Source organism: Engystomops pustulosus, chromosome 3 (genome assembly GCF_040894005.1).
Source record: "Engystomops pustulosus chromosome 3, aEngPut4.maternal, whole genome shotgun sequence".
In the NCBI taxonomy this organism is placed as follows: Eukaryota; Metazoa; Chordata; class Amphibia; order Anura; family Leptodactylidae; genus Engystomops; species Engystomops pustulosus.
Window position 1 is genome coordinate 226,846,084 of NC_092413.1, and position 20,355 is coordinate 226,866,438.

The 20,355-nt window shown below is 41.0% G+C and overlaps 27 non-coding genes across 27 annotated transcripts; all 27 read left to right on the forward strand.

Annotated features, from left to right (window-relative positions):
* Nucleotides 1-180: 180 nt before the first annotated feature.
* On the forward strand, nt 181-252 carry TRNAG-UCC (transfer RNA glycine (anticodon UCC)). Its single transcript has one exon. It is a non-coding gene; the product is annotated as a tRNA-Gly (tRNA).
* Nucleotides 253-487: 235 nt separating this feature from the next.
* TRNAG-UCC (transfer RNA glycine (anticodon UCC)) lies at nt 488-559 on the forward strand. Its single transcript has one exon. It is a non-coding gene; the product is annotated as a tRNA-Gly (tRNA).
* A 1,164-nt stretch (nt 560-1,723) lies between these two features.
* Nucleotides 1,724-1,795, forward strand: TRNAG-UCC (transfer RNA glycine (anticodon UCC)). Its single transcript has one exon. It is a non-coding gene; the product is annotated as a tRNA-Gly (tRNA).
* Nucleotides 1,796-2,959: 1,164 nt separating this feature from the next.
* Nucleotides 2,960-3,031, forward strand: TRNAG-UCC (transfer RNA glycine (anticodon UCC)). The gene has a single exon. It is a non-coding gene; the product is annotated as a tRNA-Gly (tRNA).
* A 546-nt stretch (nt 3,032-3,577) lies between these two features.
* On the forward strand, nt 3,578-3,649 carry TRNAG-UCC (transfer RNA glycine (anticodon UCC)). The gene has a single exon. It is a non-coding gene; the product is annotated as a tRNA-Gly (tRNA).
* A 235-nt stretch (nt 3,650-3,884) lies between these two features.
* Nucleotides 3,885-3,956, forward strand: TRNAG-UCC (transfer RNA glycine (anticodon UCC)). Its single transcript has one exon. It is a non-coding gene; the product is annotated as a tRNA-Gly (tRNA).
* Nucleotides 3,957-4,195: 239 nt separating this feature from the next.
* On the forward strand, nt 4,196-4,267 carry TRNAG-UCC (transfer RNA glycine (anticodon UCC)). The gene has a single exon. It is a non-coding gene; the product is annotated as a tRNA-Gly (tRNA).
* An 857-nt stretch (nt 4,268-5,124) lies between these two features.
* TRNAG-UCC (transfer RNA glycine (anticodon UCC)) lies at nt 5,125-5,196 on the forward strand. Its single transcript has one exon. It is a non-coding gene; the product is annotated as a tRNA-Gly (tRNA).
* Nucleotides 5,197-5,742: 546 nt separating this feature from the next.
* On the forward strand, nt 5,743-5,814 carry TRNAG-UCC (transfer RNA glycine (anticodon UCC)). Its single transcript has one exon. It is a non-coding gene; the product is annotated as a tRNA-Gly (tRNA).
* Nucleotides 5,815-6,053: 239 nt separating this feature from the next.
* Nucleotides 6,054-6,125, forward strand: TRNAG-UCC (transfer RNA glycine (anticodon UCC)). Its single transcript has one exon. It is a non-coding gene; the product is annotated as a tRNA-Gly (tRNA).
* An 857-nt stretch (nt 6,126-6,982) lies between these two features.
* TRNAG-UCC (transfer RNA glycine (anticodon UCC)) lies at nt 6,983-7,054 on the forward strand. Its single transcript has one exon. It is a non-coding gene; the product is annotated as a tRNA-Gly (tRNA).
* Nucleotides 7,055-7,600: 546 nt separating this feature from the next.
* TRNAG-UCC (transfer RNA glycine (anticodon UCC)) lies at nt 7,601-7,672 on the forward strand. Its single transcript has one exon. It is a non-coding gene; the product is annotated as a tRNA-Gly (tRNA).
* Nucleotides 7,673-8,218: 546 nt separating this feature from the next.
* On the forward strand, nt 8,219-8,290 carry TRNAG-UCC (transfer RNA glycine (anticodon UCC)). The gene has a single exon. It is a non-coding gene; the product is annotated as a tRNA-Gly (tRNA).
* Nucleotides 8,291-9,143: 853 nt separating this feature from the next.
* TRNAG-UCC (transfer RNA glycine (anticodon UCC)) lies at nt 9,144-9,215 on the forward strand. Its single transcript has one exon. It is a non-coding gene; the product is annotated as a tRNA-Gly (tRNA).
* A 546-nt stretch (nt 9,216-9,761) lies between these two features.
* TRNAG-UCC (transfer RNA glycine (anticodon UCC)) lies at nt 9,762-9,833 on the forward strand. Its single transcript has one exon. It is a non-coding gene; the product is annotated as a tRNA-Gly (tRNA).
* Nucleotides 9,834-10,379: 546 nt separating this feature from the next.
* TRNAG-UCC (transfer RNA glycine (anticodon UCC)) lies at nt 10,380-10,451 on the forward strand. The gene has a single exon. It is a non-coding gene; the product is annotated as a tRNA-Gly (tRNA).
* Nucleotides 10,452-11,615: 1,164 nt separating this feature from the next.
* Nucleotides 11,616-11,687, forward strand: TRNAG-UCC (transfer RNA glycine (anticodon UCC)). The gene has a single exon. It is a non-coding gene; the product is annotated as a tRNA-Gly (tRNA).
* Nucleotides 11,688-11,926: 239 nt separating this feature from the next.
* Nucleotides 11,927-11,998, forward strand: TRNAG-UCC (transfer RNA glycine (anticodon UCC)). The gene has a single exon. It is a non-coding gene; the product is annotated as a tRNA-Gly (tRNA).
* A 1,172-nt stretch (nt 11,999-13,170) lies between these two features.
* TRNAG-UCC (transfer RNA glycine (anticodon UCC)) lies at nt 13,171-13,242 on the forward strand. Its single transcript has one exon. It is a non-coding gene; the product is annotated as a tRNA-Gly (tRNA).
* Nucleotides 13,243-13,481: 239 nt separating this feature from the next.
* Nucleotides 13,482-13,553, forward strand: TRNAG-UCC (transfer RNA glycine (anticodon UCC)). Its single transcript has one exon. It is a non-coding gene; the product is annotated as a tRNA-Gly (tRNA).
* A 542-nt stretch (nt 13,554-14,095) lies between these two features.
* On the forward strand, nt 14,096-14,167 carry TRNAG-UCC (transfer RNA glycine (anticodon UCC)). The gene has a single exon. It is a non-coding gene; the product is annotated as a tRNA-Gly (tRNA).
* Nucleotides 14,168-14,717: 550 nt separating this feature from the next.
* TRNAG-UCC (transfer RNA glycine (anticodon UCC)) lies at nt 14,718-14,789 on the forward strand. Its single transcript has one exon. It is a non-coding gene; the product is annotated as a tRNA-Gly (tRNA).
* A 546-nt stretch (nt 14,790-15,335) lies between these two features.
* TRNAG-UCC (transfer RNA glycine (anticodon UCC)) lies at nt 15,336-15,407 on the forward strand. The gene has a single exon. It is a non-coding gene; the product is annotated as a tRNA-Gly (tRNA).
* A 2,097-nt stretch (nt 15,408-17,504) lies between these two features.
* TRNAG-UCC (transfer RNA glycine (anticodon UCC)) lies at nt 17,505-17,576 on the forward strand. The gene has a single exon. It is a non-coding gene; the product is annotated as a tRNA-Gly (tRNA).
* A 235-nt stretch (nt 17,577-17,811) lies between these two features.
* On the forward strand, nt 17,812-17,883 carry TRNAG-UCC (transfer RNA glycine (anticodon UCC)). Its single transcript has one exon. It is a non-coding gene; the product is annotated as a tRNA-Gly (tRNA).
* Nucleotides 17,884-19,055: 1,172 nt separating this feature from the next.
* On the forward strand, nt 19,056-19,127 carry TRNAG-UCC (transfer RNA glycine (anticodon UCC)). The gene has a single exon. It is a non-coding gene; the product is annotated as a tRNA-Gly (tRNA).
* Nucleotides 19,128-19,988: 861 nt separating this feature from the next.
* Nucleotides 19,989-20,060, forward strand: TRNAG-UCC (transfer RNA glycine (anticodon UCC)). The gene has a single exon. It is a non-coding gene; the product is annotated as a tRNA-Gly (tRNA).
* The last annotated feature ends 295 nt before the right edge of the window (nt 20,061-20,355 follow it).

Sequence of the window (20,355 nt, forward strand, 5' to 3'; positions counted from 1 at the left end):
AGAAAGTTGTTGAATTTCTCATACTAGTGAAAGAACATGGAAAAATGCAGCACTTTTCCTTTTTCCAAACTTTTCTTCGACTCTCTCAATATGTTCTGAAGCAGATTTAGTGTTGTTTCCCTAAACATTGCCTTGATTCTTGTGGCGCTCAGAGAAAGTATGAAAAGGCTGCAAATATGTGCGTTGGTGGTATAGTGGTGAGCATAGCTGCCTTCCAAGCAGTTGACCCGGGTTCGATTCCCGGCCAACGCAACTTCTAGTGTTTTTGAACAGTTTTTATGTAGAACCAGATGAAGTGATGTTTCCTAGAAAGTTGTTGAATTTCTCATACTAGTGAAAGAACATGGAAAAATGCAATGCTTTTCCTTTTTCCAAACTTTTCTTCGACTCTCTCAATATGGTCTGAAGCAGATTTAGTGTTGTTTCCCTAAACATTGCCTTGATTCTTGCGGCGCTCAGAGAAAGTATGAAAAGGCTGCAAATATGTGCGTTGGTGGTATAGTGGTGAGCATAGCTGCCTTCCAAGCAGTTGACCCGGGTTCGATTCCCGGCCAACGCAACCTCTATCTTTTTTGAACAGTTTTTAAGTAGTCAGAACCAGATGAAGTGATGTTTCCTAGAAAGTTTTTGAATTTCTCATACTAGTGAAGGAACATGCAAAAATGCAGCGCTTTTCCTTTTTCCAAACTTTTCTTCGACTCTCTCAATATGTTCTGAAGCAGATTTAGTGTTGTTTCCCTAAACATTGCCTTGATTCTTGTGGCGCTCAGAGAAAGTATGAAAAGGCTGCAAATATGTGCGTTGGTGGTATAGTGGTGAGCATAGCTGCCTTCCAAGCAGTTGACTCGGGTTCGATTCCCGGTCAACGCAACCTCTATCTTTTTTGAACAGTTTTTATGTAGAACCAGATGAAGTGATGTTTCCTAGAAAGTTTTTGAATTTCTCATACTAGTGAAAGAACATGCAAAAATGCAGCGCTTTTCCTTTTTCCAAACTTTTCTTCAACTCTCTCAATATGGTCTGAAGCAGATTTAGTGTTGTTTCCCTAAACATTGCCTTGATTCTTGTGGCGCTCAGAGAAAGTATGAAAAGGCTGCAAATATGTGCGTTGGTGATATAGTGGTGAGCATAGCTGCCTTCCAAGCAGTTAACCCGGGTTCGATTCCCGGCCAACGCAGCCTCTATCTTTTTTGAACAGTTTTTAAGTAGTCAGAACCAGATGAAGTGATGTTTCCTAGAAAGTTGTTGAATTTCTCATACTAGTGAAAGAACATGGAAAAATGCAGCACTTTTCCTTTTTCCAAACTTTTCTTCGACTCTCTCAATATGTTCTGAAGCAGATTTAGTGTTGTTTCCCTAAACATTGCCTTGATTCTTGTGGCGCTCAGAGAAAGTATGAAAAGGCTGCAAATATGTGTGTTGGTGGTATAGTGCAGAGCATAGCTGCCTTCCAAGCAGTTGACCCGGGTTCGATTCCCGGCCAACGCAACTTCTAGTGTTTTTGAACAGTTTTGATGTAGAACCAGATGAAGTGATGTTTCCTAGAAAGTTGTTGAATTTCTCATACTAGTAAAGGAACATGCAAAAATGCAGCGCTTTTCCTTTTTCCAAATTTTTCTTCGACTCTCTCAATATGGTCTGAAGCAGATTTAGTGTTGTTTCCCTAAACATTGCCTTGATTCTTGTGGTGCTCAGAGAAAGTATGAAAAGGCTGCAAATATGTGCGTTGGTGGTATAGTGGTGAGCATAGCTGCCTTCCAAGCAGTTGACCCGGGTTCGATTCCCGGCCAACGCAACTTCTAGTGTTTTTGAACAGTTTTTATGTAGAACCAGATGAAGTGATGTTTCCTAGAAAGTTGTTGAATTTCTCATACTAGTGAAAGAACATGGAAAAATGCAGTGCTTTTCCTTTTTCCAAACTTTTCTTCGACTCTCTCAATATGGTCTGAAGCAGATTTAGTGTTGTTTCCCTAAACATTGCCTTGATTCTTGCGGCGCTCAGAGAAAGTATGAAAAGGCTGCAAATATGTGCGTTGGTGGTATAGTGGTGAGCATAGCTGCCTTCCAAGCAGTTGACCCGGGTTCGATTCCCGGCCAACTCAACCTCATTCTTTTTTGAACAGTTTTTAAGTAGTCAGAACCAGATGAAGTGATGTTTCCTAGAAAGTTTTTGAATTTCTCATACTAGTGAAGGAACATGCAAAAATGCAGCGCTTTTCCTTTTTCCAAACTTTTCTTCGACTCTCTCAATATGTTCTGAAGCAGATTTAGTGTTGTTTCCCTAAACATTGCCTTGATTCTTGTGGCGCTCAGAGAAAGTATGAAAAGGCTGCAAATATGTGCGTTGGTGGTATAGTGGTGAGCATAGCTGCCTTCCAAGCAGTTGACCCGGGTTCGATTCCCAGCCAACGCAACCTCTATCTTTTTTGAACAGTTTTTAAGTAGTCAGAACCAGATGAAGTGATGTTTCCTAGAAAGTTGTTGAATTTCTCATACTAGTGAAAGAACATGGAAAAATGCAGCGCTTTTCCTTTTTCCAAACTTTTCTTCGACTCTCTCAATATGTTCTGAAGCAGATTTAGTGTTGTTTCCCTAAACATTGCCTTGATTCTTGTGGCGCTCAGAGAAAGTATGAAAAGGCTGCAAATATGTGCGTTGGTGGTATAGTGCAGAGCATAGCTGCCTTCCAAGCAGTTGACCCGGGTTCGATTCCCGGCCAACGCAACTTCTAGTGTTTTTGAACAGTTTTGATGTAGAACCAGATGAAGTGATGTTTCCTAGAAAGTTGTTGAATTTCTCATACTAGTAAAGGAACATGCAAAAATGCAGCGCTTTTCCTTTTTCCAAATTTTTCTTCGACTCTCTCAATTTGGTCTGAAGCAGATTTAGTGTTGTTTCCCTAAACATTGCCTTGATTCTTGTGGCGCTCAGAGAAAGTATGAAAAGGCTGCAAATATGTGCGTTGGTGGTATAGTGGTGAGCATAGCTGCCTTCCAAGCAGTTGACCCGGGTTCGATTCCCGGCCAACGCAACTTCTAGTGTTTTTGAACAGTTTTTATGTAGAACCAGATGAAGTGATGTTTCCTAGAAAGTTGTTGAATTTCTCATACTAGTGAAAGAACATGGAAAAATGCAGTGCTTTTCCTTTTTCCAAACTTTTCTTCGACTCTCTCAATATGGTCTGAAGCAGATTTAGTGTTGTTTCCCTAAACATTGCCTTGATTCTTGCGGCGCTCAGAGAAAGTATGAAAAGGCTGCAAATATGTGCGTTGGTGGTATAGTGGTGAGCATAGCTGCCTTCCAAGCAGTTGACCCGGGTTCGATTCCCGGCCAACTCAACCTCTATCTTTTTTGAACAGTTTTTAAGTAGTCAGAACCAGATGAAGTGATGTTTCCTAGAAAGTTTTTGAATTTCTCATACTAGTGAAGGAACATGCAAAAATGCAGCGCTTTTCCTTTTTCCAAACTTTTCTTCGACTCTCTCAATATGTTCTGAAGCAGATTTAGTGTTGTTTCCCTAAACATTGCCTTGATTCTTGTGGCGCTCAGAGAAAGTATGAAAAGGCTGCCAATATGTGCGTTGGTGGTATAGTGGTGAGCATAGCTGCCTTCCAAGCAGTTGACCCGGGTTCGATTCCCGGCCAACGCAACTTCTAGTGTTTTTGAACAGTTTTTATGTAGAACCAGATGAAGTGATGTTTCCTAGAAAGTTGTTGAATTTCTCATACTAGTGAAAGAACATGGAAAAATGCAGTGCTTTTCCTTTTTCCAAACTTTTCTTCGACTCTCTCAATATGGTCTGAAGCAGATTTAGTGTTGTTTCCCTAAACATTGCCTTGATTCTTGTGGCGCTCAGAGAAAGTATGAAAAGGCTGCAAATGTGTGCGTTGGTGGTATAGTGGTGAGCATAGCTGCCTTCCAAGCAGTTGACCCGGGTTCGATTCCCGGCCAACGCAACCTCTATCTTTTTTGAACAGTTTTTAAGTAGTCAGAACCAGATGAAGTGATGTTTCCTAGAAAGTTTTTGAATTTCTCATACTAGTAAAGGAACATGCAAAAATGCAGCGCTTTTCCTTTTTCCAAACTTTTCTTCGACTCTCTCAATATGGTCTGAAGCAGATTTAGTGTTGTTTCCCTAAACATTGCCTTGATTCTTGCGGCGCTCAGAGAAAGTATGAAAAGGCTGCAAATATGTGCGTTGGTGGTATAGTGGTGAGCATAGCTGCCTTCCAAGCAGTTGACCCGGGTTCGATTCCCGGCCAACGCAACTTCTAGTGTTTCTGAACAGTTTTTATGTAGAACCAGATGAAGTGATGTTTCCTAGAAAGTTGTTGAATTTCTCATACTAGTAAAGGAACATGCAAAAATGCAGCGCTTTTCCTTTTTCCAAATTTTTCTTCGACTCTCTCAATATGGTCTGAAGCAGATTTAGTGTTGTTTCCCTAAACATTGCCTTGATTCTTGCGGCGCTCAGAGAAAGTATGAAAAGGCTGCAAATATTTGCGTTGGTGGTATAGTGGTGAGCATAGCTGCCTTCCAAGCAGTTGACTCGGGTTCGATTCCCGGCCAACGCAACCTCTATCTTTTTTGAACAGTTTTTAAGTAGTCAGAACCAGATGAAGTGATGTTTCCTAGAAAGTTTTTGAATTTCTCATACTAGTGAAAGAACATGCAAAAATGCAGCGCTTTTCCTTTTTCCAAACTTTTCTTCAACTCTCTCAATATGGTCTGAAGCAGATTTAGTGTTGTTTCCCTAAACATTGCCTTGATTCTTGTGGCGCTCAGAGAAAGTATGAAAAGGCTGCAAATATGTGCGTTGGTGGTATAGTGGTGAGCATAGCTGCCTTCCAAGCAGTTGACCCGGGTTCGATTCCCGGCCTACGCAACCTCTATCTTTTTTGAACAGTTTTTAAGTTGTCAGAACCAGATGAAGTGATGTTTCCTAGAAAGTTTTTGAATTTCTCATACTAGTGAAAGAACATGCAAAAATGCAGCGCTTTTCCTTTTTCCAAACTTTTCTTCGACTCTCTCAATATGGTCTGAAGCAGATTTAGTGTTGTTTCCCTAAACATTGCCTTGATTCTTGTGGCGCTCAGAGAAAGTATGAAAAGGCTGCAAATATGTGCGTTGGTGGTATAGTGGTGAGCATAGCTGCCTTCCAAGCAGTTGACCCGGGTTCGATTCCCGGCCAACGCAACCTCTATCTTTTTTGAACAGTTTTTAAGTAGTCAGAACCAGATGAAGTGATGTTTCCTAGAAAGTTGTTGAATTTCTCATACTAGTGAAAGAACATGGAAAAATGCAGCGCTTTTCCTTTTTCCAAACTTTTCTTCGACTCTCTCAATATGTTCTGAAGCAGATTTAGTGTTGTTTCCCTAAACATTGCCTTGATTCTTGTGGCGCTCAGAGAAAGTATGAAAAGGCTGCAAATATGTGCGTTGGTGGTATAGTGCAGAGCATAGCTGCCTTCCAAGCAGTTGACCCGGGTTCGATTCCCGGCCAACGCAACTTCTAGTGTTTTTGAACAGTTTTTATGTAGAACCAGATGAAGTGATGTTTCCTAGAAAGTTGTTGAATTTCTCATACTAGTGAAAGAACATGGAAAAATGCAGTGCTTTTCCTTTTTCCAAACTTTTCTTCGACTCTCTCAATATGGTCTGAAGCAGATTTAGTGTTGTTTCCCTAAACATTGCCTTGATTCTTGCGGCGCTCAGAGAAAGTATGAAAAGGCTGCAAATATGTGCGTTGGTGGTATAGTGGTGAGCATAGCTGCCTTCCAAGCAGTTGACCCGGGTTCGATTCCCGGCCAACGCAACCTCTATCTTTTTTGAACAGTTTTTAAGTAGTCAGAACCAGATGAAGTGATGTTTCCTAGAAAGTTTTTGAATTTCTCATACTAGTGAAAGAACATGCAAAAATGCAGCGCTTTTTCTTTTTCCAAACTTTTCTTCGACTCTCTCAATATGGTCTGAAGCAGATTTAGTGTTGTTTCCCTAAACATTGCCTTGATTCTTGCGGCGCTCAGAGAAAGTATGAAAAGGCTGCAAATATGTGCGTTGGTGGTATAGTGGTGAGCATAGCTGCCTTCCAAGCAGTTGACCCGGGTTCGATTCCCGGCCAACGCAACTTCTAGTGTTTCTGAACAGTTTTTATGTAGAACCAGATGAAGTGATGTTTCCTAGAAAGTTGTTGAATTTCTCATACTAGTAAAGGAACATGCAAAAATGCAGCGCTTTTCCTTTTTCCAAATTTTTCTTCGACTCTCTCAATATGGTCTGAAGCAGATTTAGTGTTGTTTCCCTAAACATTGCCTTGATTCTTGTGGCGCTCAGAGAAAGTATGAAAAGGCTGCAAATATTTGCGTTGGTGGTATAGTGGTGAGCATAGCTGCCTTCCAAGCAGTTGACTCGGGTTTGATTCCCGGCCAACGCAACCTCTATCTTTTTTGAACAGTTTTTAAGTAGTCAGAACCAGATGAAGTGATGTTTCCTAGAAAGTTTTTGAATTTCTCATACTAGTGAAAGAACATGCAAAAATGCAGCGCTTTTCCTTTTTCCAAACTTTTCTTCAACTCTCTCAATATGGTCTGAAGCAGATTTAGTGTTGTTTCCCTAAACATTGCCTTGATTCTTGTGGCGCTCAGAGAAAGTATGAAAAGGCTGCAAATATGTGCGTTGGTGGTATAGTGGTGAGCATAGCTGCCTTCCAAGCAGCTGCCCCGGGTTCGATTCCCGGCCAACGCAACCTCTATCTTTTTTGAACAGTTTTTAAGTTGTCAGAACCAGATGAAGTGATGTTTCCTAGAAAGTTTTTGAATTTCTCATACTAGTGAAAGAACATGCAAAAATGCAGCGCTTTTCCTTTTTCCAAACTTTTCTTCAACTCTCTCAATATGGTCTGAAGCAGATTTAGTGTTGTTTCCCTAAACATTGCCTTGATTCTTGTGGCGCTCAGAGAAAGTATGAAAAGGCTGCAAATATGTGCGTTGGTGGTATAGTGGTGAGCATAGCTGCCTTCCAAGCAGTTGACCCGGGTTCGATTCCCGGCCAACGCAACTTCTAGTGTTTTTGAACAGTTTTTATGTAGAACCAGATGAAGTGATGTTTCCTAGAAAGTTATTGAATTTCTCATACTAGTGAAAGAACATGGAAAAATGCAGTGCTTTTCCTTTTTCCAAACTTTTCTTCGACTCTCTCAATATGGTCTGAAGCAGATTTAGTGTTGTTTCCCTAAACAATGCCTTGATTCTTGTGGCGCTCAGAGAAAGTATGAAAAGGCTGCAAATATGTGCGTTGGTGCTATAGTGGTGAGCATAGCTGCCTTCCAAGCAGTTGACCCGGGTTCGATTCCCGGCCAACGCAACCTCTATCTTTTTTGAACAGTTTTTAAGTAGTCAGAACCAGATGAAGTGATGTTTCCTAGAAAGTTGTTGAATTTCTCATACTAGTAAAGGAACATGCAAAAATGCAGCGCTTTTCCTTTTTCCAAACTTTTCTTCAACTCTCTCAATATGGTCTGAAGCAGATTTAGTGTTGTTTCCCTAAACATTGCCTTGATTCTTGTGGCGCTCAGAGAAAGTATGAAAAGGCTGCAAATATGTGCGTTGGTGGTATAGTGGTGAGCATAGCTGCCTTCCAAGCAGTTGACCCGGGTTCGATTCCCGGCCAACGCAACCTCTATCTTTTTTGAACAGTTTTTAAGTTGTCAGAACCAGATGAAGTGATGTTTCCTAGAAAGTTTTTGAATTTCTCATACTAGTGAAAGAACATGCAAAAATGCAGCGCTTTTCCTTTTTCCAAACTTTTCTTCGACTCTCTCAATATGGTCTGAAGCAGATTTAGTGTTGTTTCCCTAAACATTGCCTTGATTTTTGTGGCGCTCAGAGAAAGTATGAAAAGGCTGCAAATATGTGCGTTGGTGGTATAGTGGTGAGCATAGCTGCCTTCCAAGCAGTTGACCCGTGTTCGATTCCCGGCCAACGCAACTTCTAGTGTTTTTGAACAGTTTTTATGGAGAACCAGATGAAGTGATGTTTCCTAGAAAGTTGTTGAATTTCTCATACTAGTGAAAGAACATGCAAAAATGCAGCGCTTTTCCTTTTTCCAAACTTTTCTTCGACTCTCTCAATATGGTCTGAAGCAGATTTAGTGTTGTTTCCCTAAACATTGCCTTGATTCTTGTGGCGCTCAGAGAAAGTATGAAAAGGCTGCAAATATGTGCGTTGGTGGTATAGTGGTGAGCATAGCTGCCTTCCAAGCAGTTGACCCGGGTTCGATTCCCGGCCAACGCAACTTCTAGTGTTTTTGAACAGTTTTTATGTAGAACCAGATGAAGTGATGTTTCCTAGAAAGTTGTTGAATTTCTCATACTAGTGAAAGAACATGGAAAAATGCAGTGCTTTTCCTTTTTCCAAACTTTTCTTCGACTCTCTCAATATGGTCTGAAGCAGATTTAGTGTTGTTTCCCTAAACATTGCCTTGATTCTTGCGGCGCTCAGAGAAAGTATGAAAAGGCTGCAAATATGTGCGTTGGTGGTATAGTAGTGAGCATAGCTGCCTTCCAAGCAGTTGACTCGGGTTCGATTCCCGGCCAACGCAACTTCTAGTGTTTTTGAACAGTTTTTATGTAGAACCAGATGAAGTGATGTTTCCTAGAAAGTTATTGAATTTCTCATACTAGTGAAAGAACATGGAAAAATGCAGTGCTTTTCCTTTTTCCAAACTTTTCTTCGACTCTCTCAATATGGTCTGAAGCAGATTTAGTGTTGTTTCCCTAAACAATGCCTTGATTCTTGTGGCGCTCAGAGAAAGTATGAAAAGGCTGCAAATATGTGCGTTGGTGCTATAGTGGTGAGCATAGCTGCCTTCCAAGCAGTTGACCCGGGTTCGATTCCCGGCCAACGCAACCTCTATCTTTTTTGAACAGTTTTTAAGTAGTCAGAACCAGATGAAGTGATGTTTCCTAGAAAGTTGTTGAATTTCTCATACTAGTAAAGGAACATGCAAAAATGCAGCGCTTTTCCTTTTTCCAAACTTTTCTTCAACTCTCTCAATATGGTCTGAAGCAGATTTAGTGTTGTTTCCCTAAACATTGCCTTGATTCTTGTGGCGCTCAGAGAAAGTATGAAAAGGCTGCAAATATGTGCGTTGGTGGTATAGTGGTGAGCATAGCTGCCTTCCAAGCAGTTGACCCGGGTTCGATTCCCGGCCAACGCAACCTCTATCTTTTTTGAACAGTTTTTAAGTTGTCAGAACCAGATGAAGTGATGTTTCCTAGAAAGTTTTTGAATTTCTCATACTAGTGAAAGAACATGCAAAAATGCAGCGCTTTTCCTTTTTCCAAACTTTTCTTCGACTCTCTCAATATGGTCTGAAGCAGATTTAGTGTTGTTTCCCTAAACATTGCCTTGATTTTTGTGGCGCTCAGAGAAAGTATGAAAAGGCTGCAAATATGTGCGTTGGTGGTATAGTGGTGAGCATAGCTGCCTTCCAAGCAGTTGACCCGTGTTCGATTCCCGGCCAACGCAACTTCTAGTGTTTTTGAACAGTTTTTATGGAGAACCAGATGAAGTGATGTTTCCTAGAAAGTTGTTGAATTTCTCATACTAGTGAAAGAACATGCAAAAATGCAGCGCTTTTCCTTTTTCCAAACTTTTCTTCGACTCTCTCAATATGGTCTGAAGCAGATTTAGTGTTGTTTCCCTAAACATTGCCTTGATTCTTGTGGCGCTCAGAGAAAGTATGAAAAGGCTGCAAATATGTGCGTTGGTGGTATAGTGGTGAGCATAGCTGCCTTCCAAGCAGTTGACCCGGGTTCGATTCCCGGCCAACGCAACTTCTAGTGTTTTTGAACAGTTTTTATGTAGAACCAGATGAAGTGATGTTTCCTAGAAAGTTGTTGAATTTCTCATACTAGTGAAAGAACATGGAAAAATGCAGTGCTTTTCCTTTTTCCAAACTTTTCTTCGACTCTCTCAATATGGTCTGAAGCAGATTTAGTGTTGTTTCCCTAAACATTGCCTTGATTCTTGCGGCGCTCAGAGAAAGTATGAAAAGGCTGCAAATATGTGCGTTGGTGGTATAGTAGTGAGCATAGCTGCCTTCCAAGCAGTTGACTCGGGTTCGATTCCCGGCCAACTCAACCTCTTTCTTTTTTGAACAGTTTTTAAGTAGTCAGAACCAGATGAAGTGATGTTTCCTAGAAAGTTTTTGAATTTCTCATACTAGTGAAGGAACATGCAAAAATGCAGCGCTTTTCCTTTTTCCAAACTTTTCTTCGACTCTCTCTATATGGTCTGAAGCAGATTTAGTGTTGTTTCCCTAAACATTGCCTTGATTCTTGTGGCGCTCAGAGAAAGTATGAAAAGGCTGCCAATATGTGCGTTGGTGGTATAGTGGTGAGCATAGCTGCCTTCCAAGCAGTTGACCCGGGTTCGATTCCCGGCCAACGCAACTTCTAGTGTTTTTGAACAGTTTTTATGTAGAACCAGATGAAGTGATGTTTCCTAGAAAGTTGTTGAATTTCTCATACTAGTGAAAGAACATGGAAAAATGCAGTGCTTTTCCTTTTTCCAAACTTTTCTTCGACTCTCTCAATATGGTCTGAAGCAGATTTAGTGTTGTTTCCCTAAACATTGCCTTGATTCTTGTGGCGCTCAGAGAAAGTATGAAAAGGCTGCAAATGTGTGCGTTGGTGGTATAGTGGTGAGCATAGCTGCCTTCCAAGCAGTTGACCCGGGTTTGATTCCCGGCCAGCGCAACATCTATCTTTTTTGAACAGTTTTTAAGTAGTCAGAACCAGATGAAGTGATGTTTCCTAGAAAGTTTTTGAATTTCTCATACTAGTGAAAGAACATGCAAAAATGCAGCGCTTTTCCTTTTTCCAAACTTTTCTTCGACTCTCTCAATATGGTCTGAAGCAGATTTAGTGTTGTTTCCCTAAACATTGCCTTGATTCTTGCGGCGCTCAGAGAAAGTATGAAAAGGCTGCAAATATGTGCGTTGGTGGTATAGTGGTGAGCATAGCTGCCTTCCAAGCAGTTGACCCGTGTTCGATTCCCGGCCAACGCAACTTCTAGTGTTTCTGAACAGTTTTTATGTAGAACCAGATGAAGTGATGTTTCCTAGAAAGTTGTTGAATTTCTCATACTAGTAAAGGAACATGCAAAAATGCAGCGCTTTTCCTTTTTCCAAATTTTTCTTCGACTCTCTCAATATGGTCTGAAGCAGATTTAGTGTTGTTTCCCTAAACATTGCCTTGATTCTTGTGGCGCTCAGAGAAAGTATGAAAAGGCTGCAAATATTTGCGTTGGTGGTATAGTGGTGAGCATAGCTGCCTTCCAAGCAGTTGACTCGGGTTCGATTCCCGGCCAACGCAACCTCTATCTATTTTGAACAGTTTTTAAGTAGTCAGAACCAGATGAAGTGATGTTTCCTAGAAAGTTTTTGAATTTCTCATACTAGTGAAAGAACATGCAAAAATGCAGCGCTTTTCCTTTTTCCAAACTTTTCTTCAACTCTCTCAATATGGTCTGAAGCAGATTTAGTGTTGTTTCCCTAAACATTGCCTTGATTCTTGTGGCGCTCAGAGAAAGTATGAAAAGGCTGCAAATATGTGCGTTGGTGGTATAGTGGTGAGCATAGCTGCCTTCCAAGCAGTTGACCCGGGTTCGATTCCCGGCCAACGCAACCTCTATCTTTTTTGAACAGTTTTTAAGTAGTCAGAACCAGATGAAGTGATGTTTCCTAGAAAGTTTTTGAATTTCTCATACTAGTGAAAGAACATACAAAAATGCAGCGCTTTTCCTTTTTCCAAACTTTTCTTCGACTCTCTCAATATGTTCTGAAGCAGATTTAGTGTTGTTTCCCTAAACATTGCCTTGATTCTTGTGGCGCTCAGAGAAAGTATGAAAAGGCTGCAAATATGTGCGTTGGTGGTATAGTGGTGAGCATAGCTGCCTTCCAAGCAGTTGACCCGGGTTCGATTCCCGGCCAACGCAACCTCTATCTTTTTTGAACAGTTTTTAAGTAGTCAGAACCAGATGAAGTGATGTTTCCTAGAAAGTTTTTGAATTTCTCATAGTAGTGAAAGAACATGCAAAAATGCAGCGCTTTTCCTTTTTCCAAACTTTTCTTCGACTCTCTCAATATGGTCTGAAGCAGATTTAGTGTTGTTTCCCTAAACATTGCCTTGATTCTTGTGGCGCTCAGAGAAAGTATGAAAAGGCTGCAAATATGTGCGTTGGTGGTATAGTGGTGAGCATAGCTGCCTTCCAAGCAGTTGACCCGGGGTCGATTCCCGGCCAACGCAACCTCTATCTTTTTTGAACAGTTTTTAAGTAGTCAGAACCAGATGAAGTGATGTTTCCTAGAAAGTTTTTGAATTTCTCATACTAGTGAAAGAACATGCAAAAATGCAGCGCTTTTCCTTTTTCCAAACTTTTCTTCGACTCTCTCAATATGGTCTGAAGCAGATTTAGTGTTGTTTCCCTAAACATTGCCTTGATTCTTGTGGCGCTCAGAGAAAGTATGAAAAGGCTGCAAATATGTGCGTTGGTGGTATAGTGGTGAGCATAGCTGCCTTCCAAGCAGTTGACTCGTGTTCGATTCCCGGCCAACGCAACCTCTATCTTTTTTGAACAGTTTTTAAGTAGTCAGAACCAGATGAAGTGATGTTTCCTAGAAAGTTTTTGAATTTCTCATAGTAGTAAAGGAAAATGCAAAAATGCAGCGCTTTTCCTTTTTCCAAACTTTTCTTCGACTCTCTCAATATGGTCTGAAGCAGATTTAGTGTTGTTTCCCTAAACATTGCCTTGATTCTTGCGGCGCTCAGAGAAAGTATGAAAAGGTTGCAAATATGTGCGTTGGTGGTATAGTGGTGAGCATAGCTGCCTTCCAAGCAGTTGACCCGGGGTCGATTCCCGGCCAACGCAACCTCTATCTTTTTTGAACAGTTTTTAAGTAGTCAGAACCAGATGAAGTGATGTTTCCTAGAAAATTTTTGAATTTCTCATACTAGTGAAAGAACATACAAAAATGCAGCGCTTTTCCTTTTTCCAAACTTTTCTTCGACTCTCTCAATATGTTCTGAAGCAGATTTAGTGTTGTTTCCCTAAACATTGCCTTGATTCTTGTGGCGCTCAGAGAAAGTATGAAAAGGCTGCAAATATGTGCGTTGGTGGTATAGTGGTGAGCATAGCTGCCTTCCAAGCAGTTGACCCGGGTTCGATTCCCGGCCAACGCAACCTCTATCTTTTTTGAACAGTTTTTAAGTAGTCAGAACCAGATGAAGTGATGTTTCCTAGAAAGTTTTTGAATTTCTCATACTAGTGAAAGAACATACAAAAATGCAGCACTTTTCCTTTTTCCAAACTTTTCTTCGACTCTCTCAATATGTTCTGAAGCAGATTTAGTGTTGTTTCCCTAAACATTGCCTTGATTCTTGCGGCGCTCAGAGAAAGTATGAAAAGGCTGCAAATATGTGCGTTGGTGGTATAGTGGTGAGCATAGCTGCCTTCCAAGCAGTTGACCCGGGTTCGATTCCCGGCCAACGCAACTTCTAGTGTTTCTGAACAGTTTTTATGTAGAACCAGATGAAGTGATGTTTCCTAGAAAGTTGTTGAATTTCTCATACTAGTAAAGGAACATGCAAAAATGCAGCGCTTTTCCTTTTTCCAAATTTTTCTTCGACTCTCTCAATATGGTCTGAAGCAGATTTAGTGTTGTTTCCCTAAACATTGCCTTGATTCTTGCGGCGCTCAGAGAAAGTATGAAAAGGCTGCAAATATTTGTGTTGGTGGTATAGTGGTGAGCATAGCTGCCTTCCAAGCAGTTGACTCGGGTTCGATTCCCGGCCAACGCAACCTCTATCTTTTTTGAACAGTTTTTATGTAGAACCAGATGAAGTGATGTTTCCTAGAAAGTTGTTGAATTTCTCATACTAGTAAAGGAACATGCAAAAATGCAGCGCTTTTCCTTTTTCCAAATTTTTCTTCGACTCTCTCAATTTGGTCTGAAGCAGATTTAGTGTTGTTTCCCTAAACATTGCCTTGATTCTTGTGGCGCTCAGAGAAAGTATGAAAAGGCTGCAAATATGTGCGTTGGTGGTATAGTGGTGAGCATAGCTGCCTTCCAAGCAGTTGACCCGGGTTCGATTCCCGGCCAACGCAACCTCTATCTTTTTTGAACAGTTTTTAAGTAGTCAGAACCAGATGAAGTGATGTTTCCTAGAAAGTTTTTGAATTTCTCATACTAGTGAAAGAACATGCAAAAATGCAGCGCTTTTCCTTTTTCCAAACTTTTCTTCGACTCTCTCAATATGGTCTGAAGCAGATTTAGTGTTGTTTCCCTAAACATTGCCTTGATTCTTGTGGCGCTCAGAGAAAGTATGAAAAGGCTGCAAATATGTGCGTTGGTGGTATAGTGGTGAGCATAGCTGCCTTCCAAGCAGTTGACTCGTGTTCGATTCCCGGCCAACGCAACCTCTATCTTTTTTGAACAGTTTTTAAGTAGTCAGAACCAGATGAAGTGATGTTTCCTAGAAAGTTTTTGAATTTCTCATAGTAGTAAAGGAACATGCAAAAATGCAGCGCTTTTCCTTTTTCCAAACTTTTCTTCGACTCTCTCAATATGGTCTGAAGCAGATTTAGTGTTGTTTCCCTAAACATTGCCTTGATGCTTGCGGCGCTCAGAGAAAGTATGAAAAGGCTGCAAATATGTGCGTTGGTGGTATAGTGGTGAGCATAGCTGCCTTCCAAGCAGTTGACCCGGGTTCGATTCCCGGCCAACGCAACCTCTATCTTTTTTGAACAGTTTTTATGTAGAACCAGATGAAATGATGTTTCCTAGAAAGTTTTTGAATTTCTCATACTAGTGAAAGAACATGGAAAAATGCAGTGCTTTTCCTTTTTCCAAACTTTTCTTCGACTCTCTCAATATGGTCTGAAGCAGATTTAGTGTTGTTTCCCTAAACAATGCCTTGATTCTTGTGGCGCTCAGAGAAAGTATGAAAAGGCTGCAAATATGTGCGTTGGTGCTATAGTGGTGAGCATAGCTGCCTTCCAAGCAGTTGACCCGGGTTCGATTCCCGGCCAACGCAACCTCTATCTTTTTTGAACAGTTTTTAAGTAGTCAGAACCAGATGAAGTGATGTTTCCTAGAAAGTTGTTGAATTTCTCATACTAGTAAAGGAACATGCAAAAATGCAGCGCTTTTCCTTTTTCCAAACTTTTCTTCAACTCTCTCAATATGGTCTGAAGCAGATTTAGTGTTGTTTCCCTAAACATTGCCTTGATTCTTGTGGCGCTCAGAGAAAGTATGAAAAGGCTGCAAATATGTGCGTTGGTGGTATAGTGGTGAGCATAGCTGCCTTCCAAGCAGTTGACCCGGGTTCGATTCCCGGCCAACGCAACCTCTATCTTTTTTGAACAGTTTTTAAGTTGTCAGAACCAGATGAAGTGATGTTTCCTAGAAAGTTTTTGAATTTCTCATACTAGTGAAAGAACATGCAAAAATGCAGCGCTTTTCCTTTTTCCAAACTTTTCTTCGACTCTCTCAATATGGTCTGAAGCAGATTTAGTGTTGTTTCCCTAAACATTGCCTTGATTTTTGTGGCGCTCAGAGAAAGTATGAAAAGGCTGCAAATATGTGCGTTGGTGGTATAGTGGTGAGCATAGCTGCCTTCCAAGCAGTTGACCCGTGTTCGATTCCCGGCCAACGCAACTTCTAGTGTTTTTGAACAGTTTTTATGTAGAACCAGATGAAGTGATGTTTCCTAGAAAGTTGTTGAATTTCTCATACTAGTGAAAGAACATGCAAAAATGCAGCGCTTTTCCTTTTTCCAAACTTTTCTTCGAGTCTCTCAATATGGTCTGAAGCAGATTTAGTGTTGTTTCCCTAAACATTGCCTTGATTCTTGTGGCGCTCAGAGAAAGTATGAAAAGGCTGCAAATATGTGCGTTGGTGGTATAGTGGTGAGCATAGCTGCCTTCCAAGCAGTTGACCCGGGTTCGATTCCCGGCCAACTCAACCTCTTTGTTTTTTGAACAGTTTTTAAGTAGTCAGAACCAGATGAAGTGATGTTTCCTAGAAAGTTTTTGAAATTCTCATACTAGTGAAGGAACATGCAAAAATGCAGCGCTTTTCCTTTTTCCAAACTTTTCTTCGACTCTCTCAATATGTTCTGAAGCAGATTTAGTGTTGTTTCCCTAAACATTGCCTTGATTCTTGTGGCGCTCAGAGAAAGTATGAAAAGGCTGCCAATATGTGCGTTGGTGGTATAGTGGTGAGCATAGCTGCCTTCCAAGCAGTTGACCCGGGTTCAATTCCCGGCCAATGCAACTTCTAGTGTTTTTGAACAGTTTTGATGTAGAACCAGATGAAGTGATGATTCCTAGAAAGTTGTTGAATTTCTCATACTAGTAAAGGAACATGCAAAAATGCAGCGCTTTTCCTTTTTCCAAACTTTTCTTCGACTCTCTCAATATGTTCTGAAGCAGATTTAGTGTTGTTTCCCTAAACATTGCCTTGATTCTTGTGGCGCTCAGAGAAAGTATGAAAAGGCTGCAAATATGTGCGTTGGTGGTATAGTGGTGAGCATAGCTGCCTTCAAAGCAGTTGACCCGGGTTCGATTCCCGGCCAACGCAACCTCTTTCTTTTTTGAACAGTTTTTAAGTAGTCAGAACCAGATGAAGTAATGTTTCCTAGAAAGTTTTTGAATTTCTCATACTAGTGAAAGAACATACAAAAATGCAGCGCTTTTCCTTTTTCCAAACTTTTCTTCAACTCTCTCAATATGTTCTGAAGCAGATTTAGTGTTGTTTCCCTAAACATTGCCTTGATTCTTGTGGCGCTCAGAGAAAGTATGAAAAGGCTGCAAATATGTGCATTGGTGGTATAGTGGTGAGCATAGCTGCCTTCCAAGCAGTTGACCCGGGTTCGATTCCCGGCCAACGCAACCTCTATCTTTTTTGAACAGTTTTTAAGTAGTCAGAACCAGATGAAGTGATGTTTCCTAGAAAGTTTTTGAATTTCTCATAGTAGTAAAGGAACATGCAAAAATGCAGCACTTTTCCTTTTTCCAAACTTTTCTTCGACTCTCTCAATATGGTCTGAAGCAGATTTAGTGTTGTTTCCCTAAACATTGCCTTGATTCTTGCGGCGCTCAGAGAAAGTATGAAAAGGCTGCAAATATGTGCGTTGGTGGTATAGTGGTGAGCATAGCTGCCTTCCAAGCAGTTGACCCGGGGTCGATTCCCGGCCAACGCAACCTCTATCTTTTTTGAACAGTTTTTAAGTAGTCAGAACCAGATGAAGTGATGTTTCCTAGAAAGTTTTTGAATTTCTCATAGTAGTAAAGGAACATGCAAAAATGCAGCGCTTTTCTTTTTTCCAAACTTTTCTTCGACTCTCTCAATATGGTCTGAAGCAGATTTAGTGTTGTTTCCCTAAACATTGCCTTGATTCTTGTGGCGCTCAGAGAAAGTATGAAAAGGCTGCAAATATGTGCGTTGGTGGTATAGTGGTGAGCATAGCTGCCTTCCAAGCAGTTGACCCGGGTTCGATTCCCGGCCAACGCAACCTCTATCTTTTTTGAACAGTTTTTATGTAGAACCAGATGAAGTGATGTTTCCTAGAAAGTTGTTGAATTTCTCATACTAGTAAAGGAACATGCAAAAATGCAGCGCGTTTCCTTTTTCCAAACTTTTCTTCGACTCTCTCAATATGGTCTGAAGCAGATTTAGTGTTGTTTCCCTAAACATTGCCTTGATTCTTGTGGCGCTCAGAGAAAGTATGAAAAGGCTGCAAATATGTGCGTTGGTGGTATAGTGGTGAGCATAGCTGCCTTCCAAGCAGTTGACCCGGGTTCGATTCCCGGCCAACGCAACCTCTATCTTTTTTGAACAGTTTTTAAGTAGTCAGAACCAGATGAAGTGATGTTTCCTAGAAAGTTTTTGAATTTCTCATACTAGTGAAAGAACATACAAAAATGCAGCGCTTTTCCTTTTTCCAAACTTTTCTTCGACTCTCTCAATATGTTCTGAAGCAGATTTAGTGTTGTTTCCCTAAACATTGCCTTGATTCTTGTGGCGCTCAGAGAAAGTATGAAAAGGCTGCAAATATGTGCGTTGGTGGTATAGTGGTGAGCATAGCTGCCTTCCAAGCAGTTGACCCGTGTTCGATTCCCGGCCAATGCAACCTCTATCTTTTTTGAACAGTTTTTAAGTAGTCAGAACCAGATGAAGTGATGTTTCCTAGAAAGTTTTTGAATTTCTCATAGTAGTGAAAGAACATGCAAAAATGCAGCGCTTTTCCTTTTTCCAAACTTTTCTTCGACTCTCTCAATATGGTCTGAAGCAGATTTAGTGTTGTTTCCCTAAACATTGCCTTGATTCTTGCGGCGCTCAGAGAAAGTATGAAAAGGCTGCAAATATGTGCGTTGGTGGTATAGTGGTGAGCATAGCTGCCTTCCAAGCAGTTGACCCGGGGTCGATTCCCGGCCAACGCAACCTCTATCTTTTTTGAACAGTTTTTAAGTAGTCAGAACCAGATGAAGTGATGTTTCCTAGAAAGTTTTTGAATTTCTCATACTAGTGAAAGAACATGCAAAAATGCAGCGCTTTTCCTTTTTCCAAACTTTTCTTCGACTCTCTCAATATGGTCTGAAGCAGATTTAGTGTTGTTTCCCTAAACATTGCCTTGATTCTTGCGGCGCTCAGAGAAAGTATGAAAAGGCTGCAAATATGTGCGTTGGTGGTATAGTGGTGAGCATAGCTGCCTTCCAAGCAGTTGACCCGGGGTCGATTCCCGGCCAACGCAACCTCTATCTTTTTTGAACAGTTTTTAAGTAGTCAGAACCAGATGAAGTGATGTTTCCTAGAAAGTTGTTGAATTTCTCATACTAGTGAAAGAACATGCAAAAATGCAGCGCTTTTCCTTTTTCCAAACTTTTCTTCGACTCTCTCAATATGGTCTGAAGCAGATTTAGTGTTGTTTCCCTAAACATTGCCTTGATTCTTGCGGCGCTCAGAGAAAGTATGAAAAGGCTGCAAATATGTGCGTTGGTGGTATAGTGGTGAGCATAGCTGCCTTCCAAGCAGTTGACCCGGGTTCGATTCCCGGCCAACGCAACCTCTATCTTTTTTGAACAGTTTTTAAGTAGTCAGAACCAGATGAAGTGATGTTTCCTAGAAAGTTTTTGAATTTCTCATACTAGTGAAAGAACATGCAAAAATGCAGCGCTTTTCCTTTTTCCAAACTTTTCTTCGACTCTCTCAATATGGTCTGAAGCAGATTTAGTGTTGTTTCCCTAAACATTGCCTTGATTCTTGTGGCGCTCAGAGAAAGTATGAAAAGGCTGCAAATATGTGCGTTGGTGGTATAGTGGTGAGCATAGCTGCCTTCCAAGCAGTTGACTCGTGTTCGATTCCCGGCCAACGCAACCTCTATCTTTTTTGAACAGTTTTTAAGTAGTCAGAACCAGATGAAGTGATGTTTCCTAGAAAGTTTTTGAATTTCTCATAGTAGTAAAGGAACATGCAAAAATGCAGCGCTTTTCCTTTTTCCAAACTTTTCTTCGACTCTCTCAATATGGTCTGAAGCAGATTTAGTGTTGTTTCCCTAAACATTGCCTTGATTCTTGCGGCGCTCAGAGAAAGTATGAAAAGGCTGCAAATATGTGCGTTGGTGGTATAGTGGTGAGCATAGCTGCCTTCCAAGCAGTTGACCCGGGGTCGATTCCCGGCCAACGCAACCTCTATCTTTTTTGAACAGTTTTTAAGTAGTCAGAACCAGATGAAGTGATGTTTCCTAGAAAATTTTTGAATTTCTCATACTAGTGAAAGAACATACAAAAATGCAGCGCTTTTCCTTTTTCCAAACTTTTCTTCGACTCTCTCAATATGTTCTGAAGCAGATTTAGTGTTGTTTCCCTAAACATTGCCTTGATTCTTGTGGCGCTCAGAGAAAGTATGAAAAGGCTGCAAATATGTGCGTTGGTGGTATAGTGGTGAGCATAGCTGCCTTCCAAGCAGTTGACCCGGGTTCGATTCCCGGCCAACGCAACCTCTATCTTTTTTGAACAGTTTTTAAGTAGTCAGAACCAGATGAAGTGATGTTTCCTAGAAAGTTTTTGAATTTCTCATACTAGTGAAAGAACATACAAAAATGCAGCACTTTTCCTTTTTCCAAACTTTTCTTCGACTCTCTCAATATGTTCTGAAGCAGATTTAGTGTTGTTTCCCTAAACATTGCCTTGATTCTTGTGGCGCTCAGAGAAAGTATGAAAAGGCTGCAAATATGTGCGTTGGTGGTATAGTGGTGAGCATAGCTGCCTTCCAAGCAGTTGACTCGTGTTCG